This window comes from Ursus americanus, chromosome 2, assembly GCF_024610735.1.
Source record: "Ursus americanus isolate L20-20 chromosome 2, mUrsAme1.1.p, whole genome shotgun sequence".
NCBI lineage: Eukaryota > Metazoa > Chordata > Mammalia > Carnivora > Ursidae > Ursus > Ursus americanus.
In genome coordinates this window covers 73558125-73566636 of record NC_142128.1, presented here as the reverse complement: position 1 = coordinate 73566636, position 8512 = coordinate 73558125, and positions in this window count along the sequence as shown.

Sequence of the window (8512 nt, the reverse complement as noted above, 5' to 3'; positions counted from 1 at the left end):
AGCAGAAGGTGCGGTGGATTCCCAGGTAGCCCTTGGAAACTGAGGAAGTGTGCCCACCCAGGGACCTGGTGCCTTCAGCTGGAGGTCTGCCAACAAGGAATAGGAAAAAAAGTGTGTTGTCTCCTAGTACACTCGGTAATCTGAAAACAGCAAGTGGGAAATGGCCCAAGAAAACAGGTCAAGCAATACAGCAAGGAGTGACCATTGTTCATACTCTGTTTGGGTGGGAATCACTTTCCCCGCCAGGGTTCTCCTTATTTACCAAGGACAGCTCATGAATTCCACTTTGGGAGTATTCTAGTCCTGCTGGGAGAAATACACCATCCTGTGGAGAGTGAGTGTGTGATGGGAGGGGAGAAAAATGCCAAAACAAAAACCAAACGCCAGAAAACTAAATGATCGGGTGGTGGTTTTAAGAGGAAGGTTTGTTAGAAGACCTTAAGCATATTCCAGTGGTTTGCAAGACTAGCCACACATTAGGGGGAGCTTTAAAAAAAAAAAAATCCTGATGTTCAAGCTACACATCAGACTAGTTAGATAAGAATCTCTGGGGATGGGAATGGGACAGCAGGATTATTAAAGCCTTCCAGGTGATGACACTGGGCAGCACAAATCTATATGGGACTGGTCAGAGTAAAGGTCTCCCCTCCCCCTCAGGCTGGCACTGTCCCTGTCAAAAACACAAAAGGACATTGATAGAAAGTCCAGTTACTCATCTCCATGGACAGTAACTCCAAGAACACTTCCCTTTAGTAATTCGCCTGAGTCCGGTTAGCCGAGTCCATCCTGGGTTTCTTATCCCCTCTTAACCTTCCCTGGTTAAATGAAATCCTTGACTTGGAAATACGCTTTGGTCCATGGATCAGATGTGGGGGTATTTGCGGCATCCGGTCATGATCTTCTTTCCTAAATGTTTTTGATCGCTCTTTTTCAGTTAGTAAGAGCTTTATAAGAAGGAAAACAACAGATTTCTCGGTTTCTCTGGCTCATGCTTACTGTAGTGAACTGAATGAACCGTGTGTTACCCAGTCCTGGAGCCAATTGTATAGGGATTCTGAGAAAGGAACTCCTATAGGTTTTCATGGAAACCTATCAAGTATTAAAACATTCTAGAGTTTAGAAGCTGAGTAGAGGAACTTTTAAAATTATCTAGCATTGGGGTGTCTGGGTGGTTCAGTTGGTTAAGCATTTGCCTTCAGCTCAGGTCATGATCCCAGGGTCCTGGGATTGAGCCCTGCTTTGGGCTGCCTGCTCAACAGGGAGTCTGTTTCTCCCTCTCCGTCTCCCTCTTCTGCTCTCTCTCTCTCTCACGCTTTCTCTCAAATAAATAGATAAAATCTTTAAAAAAAATAAAAAATAAAATTATCTAGCATGTTCCTCCTATTTGATATGAAAACACCTTGTTTTTACTTCCGTAGGTGATATAAAAACACAACATATATCAGTGCCCAGCAGTGTTTTAGAATTGATACCAGATCTTTGTTTACTCTCCCATGACCTTACCCACTGTTCTTGTGTGTCCTAGCATTATAGGCAGGCCATCTTCATTCCTGCTTGAGCTCATAGAATTGGTGTGAAAGGCAAGGTGGTGTTATGGAAAAGAGCTGAAGGTCAAGGCCAGTTATGGAGCTGTTGAAGACTTAACTTAAAGGCCCGTTAGAGCTCTCTAAGTCTTTAAGTGAATGTAATACCTTTTTATCCAGGAAAACAATGAGCTCTGGATAGTGTTTTTTTAAAAAAAATCTCTAGCACCCAGTTTAGCTGCAGTAAGTGCTCTACACACTCACCTTCTAAAATATTTTGTTCTTGATAAGACTTAAAAAAAAAAAAAAAGGAACTTTTCCGAGAACAACTGGGTGGGACTCTTTAGTAATATTATGACCACCCCCAAAAATTACAACATTCTGAGAGCAAAGGGAAAGAAAGAAATCCACTATCCATTTACTCGACTTAGCAAAAAAATCTGTGATGAAATTCTTTGCATTAAGAAAAATGAAATATGCAAGTTTGCAACTTACTGAGAATTATTTTAAATAATGACTTCCATGTGTTGTGTTCCAATCACTTCATACACATGACACCATTCCACCAACACCACTTCACCAAGTGGAGATAATTGCCCACATTTTATAGATGAGGAAAAAAGCTGACAAGCCAAGTAATTTTCCAAAATCCATGCAGCTAATAAGTGACCAGGCCTGAAACTACACCACATTTGTCGAATTTCAAAATCTGTACTTCTCCAAATCTACATCACTACATTCTTTTTATTGGACCCAGTTGGCGAAGTTTCTTCTGTGTGGAAGACACTGAATTCGGGACTTTGGGAGGTGCTTTGGGAACCCAGCTGCTTCTGGCATCAACATTTGACCCAAGTCTTCATAACTGATCCTCTAAAAACCAGCCGTGTGTTCTCAGTGAGTCACTCTGCCCCTTAAGGCCCCATTCCTATACCGAGGAAGCAAGCGTATGGGGCTGAAATAGTCTCTAAAGAGCTTTCCAATTCCAAAACAATAAGTTTATGTAACTAGGTCAAAAATATTTTTAAAAATAGCAAATAAGTCAATGACTTTGGCAGAGCTTAAGGAACATGGCTCTCACCCTGTCCCAGGAACCATATAATGACTCAATCAAAGACTTTGAACAAGCTGGGGAGCTCACTGGATTCAGAGGCACATTAAAAATGTGCCAACACATCCCTTGTGTCTAAGAATCTACAATCTACTGGGGAGGTTTTATGTGATTAATGCGATGAGAATACCACCGTCAATGTAGTGCAGGGGATCAAAAAAGAGAGAAAAGGCCATGGCCATTGGGGTGAAGGAGGCTAACGGCCTAGTGATTCAGCTAAACATGATGAATGAACATCAGTGCAATAGGGGAAAACTATGAAAGGTGATAAGAATGGTATGAGCATGTGTTTGCAGTCAGGAAAAGGTTAGTTGATTCCAAGAATAGTTAGAGGCCTAAGGGAGAACGTGGGCGAGCGAACTAGAGCAATGGAAGAAAGTGGTTGAAGAGGCTGAGACATAGGCTGTCAAGAGGTGTGAGAGCTTTAAACGTGAGGCTTCTTCCTTTCCAGTGACTCAGAAGCACTGAGGGACTGTTGAAGATCTTAAGCAGGGAAGTCCAAGGTTCGCTTGGAAGTTGTGCGGGAGATTCTGCCACGGGAGCAACTCTGTCAGGAGAGACCCAATTTCCCTAACTCTGTGGTAGTTCAGGCTGTTAAGTTTGGAGAATGGAAATGCCTTTAATTTTAGTTTTCAAATGAATAAATCTATAATAAAGACACAGTCTTGTTACTCTACGAACCCCCTGACACAATTACTATAACCACGTAAGTGTTCCTGTCTGTTCTGATCAAAGTTTTGAAGGAAGAACCCACAGAATTTGCTGTGTGATAAGATAAGGAATAAGAAAAAAAAAAAAAAGAGCATTAAGGATGACTCAGAGGTTTGGTGTCTGTGAGACCAGGGGCCCTATTTGGAAGAACTATCCATTCTAGAGTCAAGAGGGAATTTAGGGAAGAAATAACAAATTTGGCTGCACACTGGCTGAATGTAAACCGTGTTGGCAGGTGTCCGCATGCAGATGTAGGTTATGGGGAGACTGAGTCGGAGCCTGGATGAGACAGGGCTGCAGGCAATGTGGCCAAGGGAGACAGTGTAAACTGAAACGCAAACAGGCAATCCCCCACATTCGAGTATAGACACTACAGCGGAAGGAGAGGGGAGTGGAAAAAGAAGAGGATGTGCAATTTCCTGAAAGCCCAGGGATACCAAACTGTGAGCTAAATATTATCACTCTAGTCGTAGGTGAGTCAACTGGTGTTTAGGGAAGTTAAGTAACTAGCCCCAAACCACAGGGCGTGTGGGGGTGGAGCTGGGCTTGGGATCTTAGACCCTGTTAAACTGCTCAGGCATTGGCTCTTCCAGGCATCCCCTGCTTACATTGTCAGACCCAGTCCCTTCCTCTACACTACCCAAAGTACTCCGTGTGTCTTTAGGCCTCCAGTCCAAGAGATTACCTATTTCATATTCGCATTCAGAACTCAGCCTAGAATGATTTCCAGCTAATCTTAACATGGCTGAGGAAAAACAAAAAAACTTTTTATTGAGGTATTTTGCCATGCAGCTGCAAAGGAGGGCAGGTGAACTGTGCAGAATAAATGGTATATTTTTTATTATTTTTTATTTTTAAAAAATTTTTATTATGTCCCCCCACCTCCCTCCCTTCTGTAACCCTCAATTTGTTTCCCAGAGTCCAGAGTCTCTCATGGTTTGTCTCCCTCTCTGATTTCTTCCCCTTCAGTTTTCCCTCCCTTCCGCTGTGGGCCTCCGCGCTATTCCTTATGTTCCACAGATGAGTGAAACCATATAATTGTCTTTCTCTGCTTGACTTATTTCACTTAGAAGAACCCCTCCAGTTCCTTCCATGTCAATGCAGATCGTGTTATTCATCCTTTCTGATGGCTGAGTAATATTCCATTGTATATAATATGTAAGTGAAATATTTTTAAAAAGCAAAGCGGCAGACCCGTTTCTTGTGCGGGAAGCTCATTCTCCAGGACTTCACTAATCAAGTTGCCAGCTCACTACAGCAGATTCTGCGTTTGGTTTTTCTCACGAAGTAAACGTTTAGCAGCCCCTAGTCAAGTGGCCTCCTACCATGTGACATTTTCACCTGCCCTGCCTCCGGCCTCCTGTGTGTGAGGAAAGGCTCAATGTTCAACGGAAGTGTAATGCTTGACTCATATAAGCAACTGTTTCTTTGCCAAGCCCTAATTTCCTGAGATTGTAGTGAATTTTTGCCCAAGTGGGGGAAGGGGTGGCAGGAGCCAGAAAAATTATGTGGGGTGTGTGTGTGCGTGTGTGTGTGCCATATGTCTGTGTATTTGTGTGTGTGTGGTGTACGTATGTGTGTAAATGTGAGTGTGTGTGTGAGACAACATAGCACTGGGACAGAGTGGGAGGGTTTGGGAGCCAAACTGACTTAATTTGACATGAGTCAGTCATTGCTCCCTTACTTCCTGTGCGGCCTGGTTTTCAAACTGCTCCGTACCACACACACTCGTCATTCGGGGAACAGGTGTGATGGTGTTACCTACCTCTTAGAGTTTCTGCGAAGGGTAAATTAGATAACATATGTAAGCATTTGGTATGTGGCTTGGCCATGTAACAAAATACTAGCACCATAAATATTAGCAATAATGGAGAGCAACGACTGACATGAATGAACACTTCATATACCAGAACTTGCCCACTGCGCATGTAATCTATAAAAAGGGACATGTCATGACACGGAACCCGAAAAATCTGTAAGAGAAGTAGAAAATTTCCCGAAGAGATGCTAATAGTGTTGAGATCATTCAGTTTTTCTCCTTATTCTTTCCCCACCCAGTGGAATATGTTCTTTGGGAAAGATTAGGTCATTTGCAAAGGTCCAGATTTGTTTAAACATTGTTCTCTTTCCCTCCCTCCAATGTAGTCCATCTGCATTTTGTTTGCCTTGATTTATGATCTTTCAGATTAAGAAGCAGCATTACACTCATGAGAATCACACAAGGATGAGGAGAGAAGAAAGAAATTTGCATTTAAGGATCACGTACTGTGTGCTCTTAGTTTGAGACCTAACCTTCCTGCTTACCCATTACCTCGACGCCGTGAGTAAACTATTACAACATCCACTTTGACTTGAGGAAACAGAAGTTCAGAGGGAAAACGACTGGACCGAAGGATGTAGATAGCAAACCCAAGATTTGAACCCAGGTCTAAGGAGTTCTGAAATTATGCTCCTTCCACTACGTGTGTCCCCTTATAGTCGCTGGTGCATAATTAAGGCTAAGTGTTTCCTTGATATGTCTCAGGAGTATTCATTAGTGGGTAAAAATTTTCCTACCACTTTTCTTTCAGTTGTCAAATAAAAGTCATTTACTCAAATGACGAGCACTTCCCTAGGACAAATTGCACTTTCTTACACAAAACCAAACAGGCTGCTGTAAAGAAGACAGTTCACTTCAAACAAACAATGATTGCAATTAGTCTCGAAAATGCTACTCTTTTCCTCAAGAGGAGGAAAAGACCACCTCCACCTCTAAGACTTCTGTGATACCCTTTCTTTCTCCCTCCTGCACATCAATCCTCAAGTTTTAGAGCCCTTGGACTTTCCTTGCTGGTACTTTCTTTGTTTATTCTGCCATGTATAGGCTAATTGAGGTTCAAGTCTAAATCCCAGGGAGATTTGAACTTATCGAAGTATAATGTCTAATTTATCTTTGTGTCTTTTACTCTCTAGTGAAATACCATGCACAGTGTAGGCACTGAATAAATGTTTGTTAAATTATAGTTACTAGTCCATCTTCTTTATGACCCTAGGATTTATGGACTCCTTCACTAAATCCTGCAGATATGTTAACATTAGCCCTGAAGACATTATTTTGACCTCTGGCCATCTTTCTCTCTTACTTCATAGCTAGATAAACCTTCCCTGACCTGTATACCAGATCAGAATTTTAATAGGTAGAAAAGAGAAGAAAGAATTTCCCAGGAGGAAAGAGCCTATATAAGACGATTTTGAGTTTATACAGGAGATCTATGGACGTGAGCTCATTTTCATACTCATCACCTGTCTCCCTAAGCCAAACCCGCTTTACCTCAAAGAATGGTACCATTGTCTACCCTCACCTCGGTGCCTCCACATCTGTTGCTTTGAGACATTTTACAAAAGAAGATATTGGAATGGCCCAAATAAGCACAGGGGAAGAATCAAAACTCAACATGATTATTCATCAGGGAAATGCAAATCAAAAGCACAGTGAGTTACTACTAAACACCCACTAGAATAACCAAAAATTTAAAAGACTGAAAAAATCTAGGTGTGGGTAAGGATACAGAACAACTGAAATGACTCTCCTTCCTTGCTGATGAGAATATAAGATGATACAACCATTTTGGAAAACACTTTGGTGACTTCTTATAAAATTAAACAACTACCTTATGACCCAACAATTCCATTTCTGAGTGTTGACCCAGGGGAGTAAGAACATGTCTACAAAAGACTTGCACATTAATGTTTATAGCAGCTTTATTCATAACAGCCACAAGTGAAAACAATTCACATGTCCATCAACAGCTGAAGAGATAAACCGATTGTTATACTTCCAAACACTGGAACTTCCATACAACTACTCAGCTCTATAAAGAAACAAATTGGTGATATACAAAATATGGACAGATCTCAAAAACATCCTGAGCAAGAGATGCTAGACGCATGAGAATAAATATACTATATGATTCCATTTATGTGATGTTCTAGAACGTACAAAACTAATTTACAGTGGCAGAAATCAGATTAGTGACTGTCTAGAGTAGGGAGTGCAAAAGGGTAGGAGGACTGACTACAAAAGGGCAAGAGGGAACTTTGGGGGGCAATGAAAATGTTCTTTATATATATGTTGATTGGGGTTGGGTTACATTACATATCTATACATTTATCAAAACTCATCAAACTGAATAAATGTCCATCCATAGATGAATGGATAAAGAAGATGTGGTACAGATATACAATGGAATATTATGCAGCCATAAAAAAGGATGAGATTGTGCCTTTTGTGACAACATGGATGGACCTAGAGGGTATTATGTTAAGTGATATAAGTCAGACTGAGAAATACGAATACCATATGATTTCACTTACACCTTTGGAATCTAAAAAAATGAATAAACAAAAAGCAGAATCAGAACTATAAATACAGAGAACAAACTGATGGTTGTCAAAAGGGTGGGGGTGGGGGCATGGACAAAATGGGTGAAGGGGAGTGAGAGATACAGGCTTCTAGTTATGGAATGAGTGAGTCATGGGAATAAATTCATAAGAAATATAGTCAATGCTATTGTAATAGCACTGTATGGTGACAGATAGTAGCTACACTCCTGGTGAACATAGCATAATGTATAACTACGTTGCACCCCTAAAACTAATGTAACATTGTGTCTCAACTATACTCAAATAAAAAAAAATTTAATGTTTCCATTTGTAATTTGTAATTCCAATCTGTATTCCATTTATGTAAATTACACCTCAATAAAGTTGATTAAAAACCACAAAATGAATTCAAAGACTTCAGTTCTGGAATTTGTGGGCTTTAGCTACAAAGAACCAAGTAAGTCATTATGCCAAGGATAGCACAATCACACACACTTTTCGCCTTTTTTGCCCTCTAATTTAGTAGATCAGTTTTAAGTAATGTTAACCCTGCTTATGAAATAGTCTTAGCCTATATGGAACAAGATGAATGGGTTTTGCTGACTTCCAAAAACTGAATTATTACATAGGTACAAGAAAATTGATAGGACAAAAAAAAAATCATAAGCATGTTCGATCAACCTTTTGATTGGATGGTATAACCCTGGTTGTTTATTATATTCTGAGAGGCACAGGATCAAATCAGAGTGCCCACCATTACCAGGACAACCATGGGAGCTCCCAGTGTGACTTTCCACCAAATAAGAAT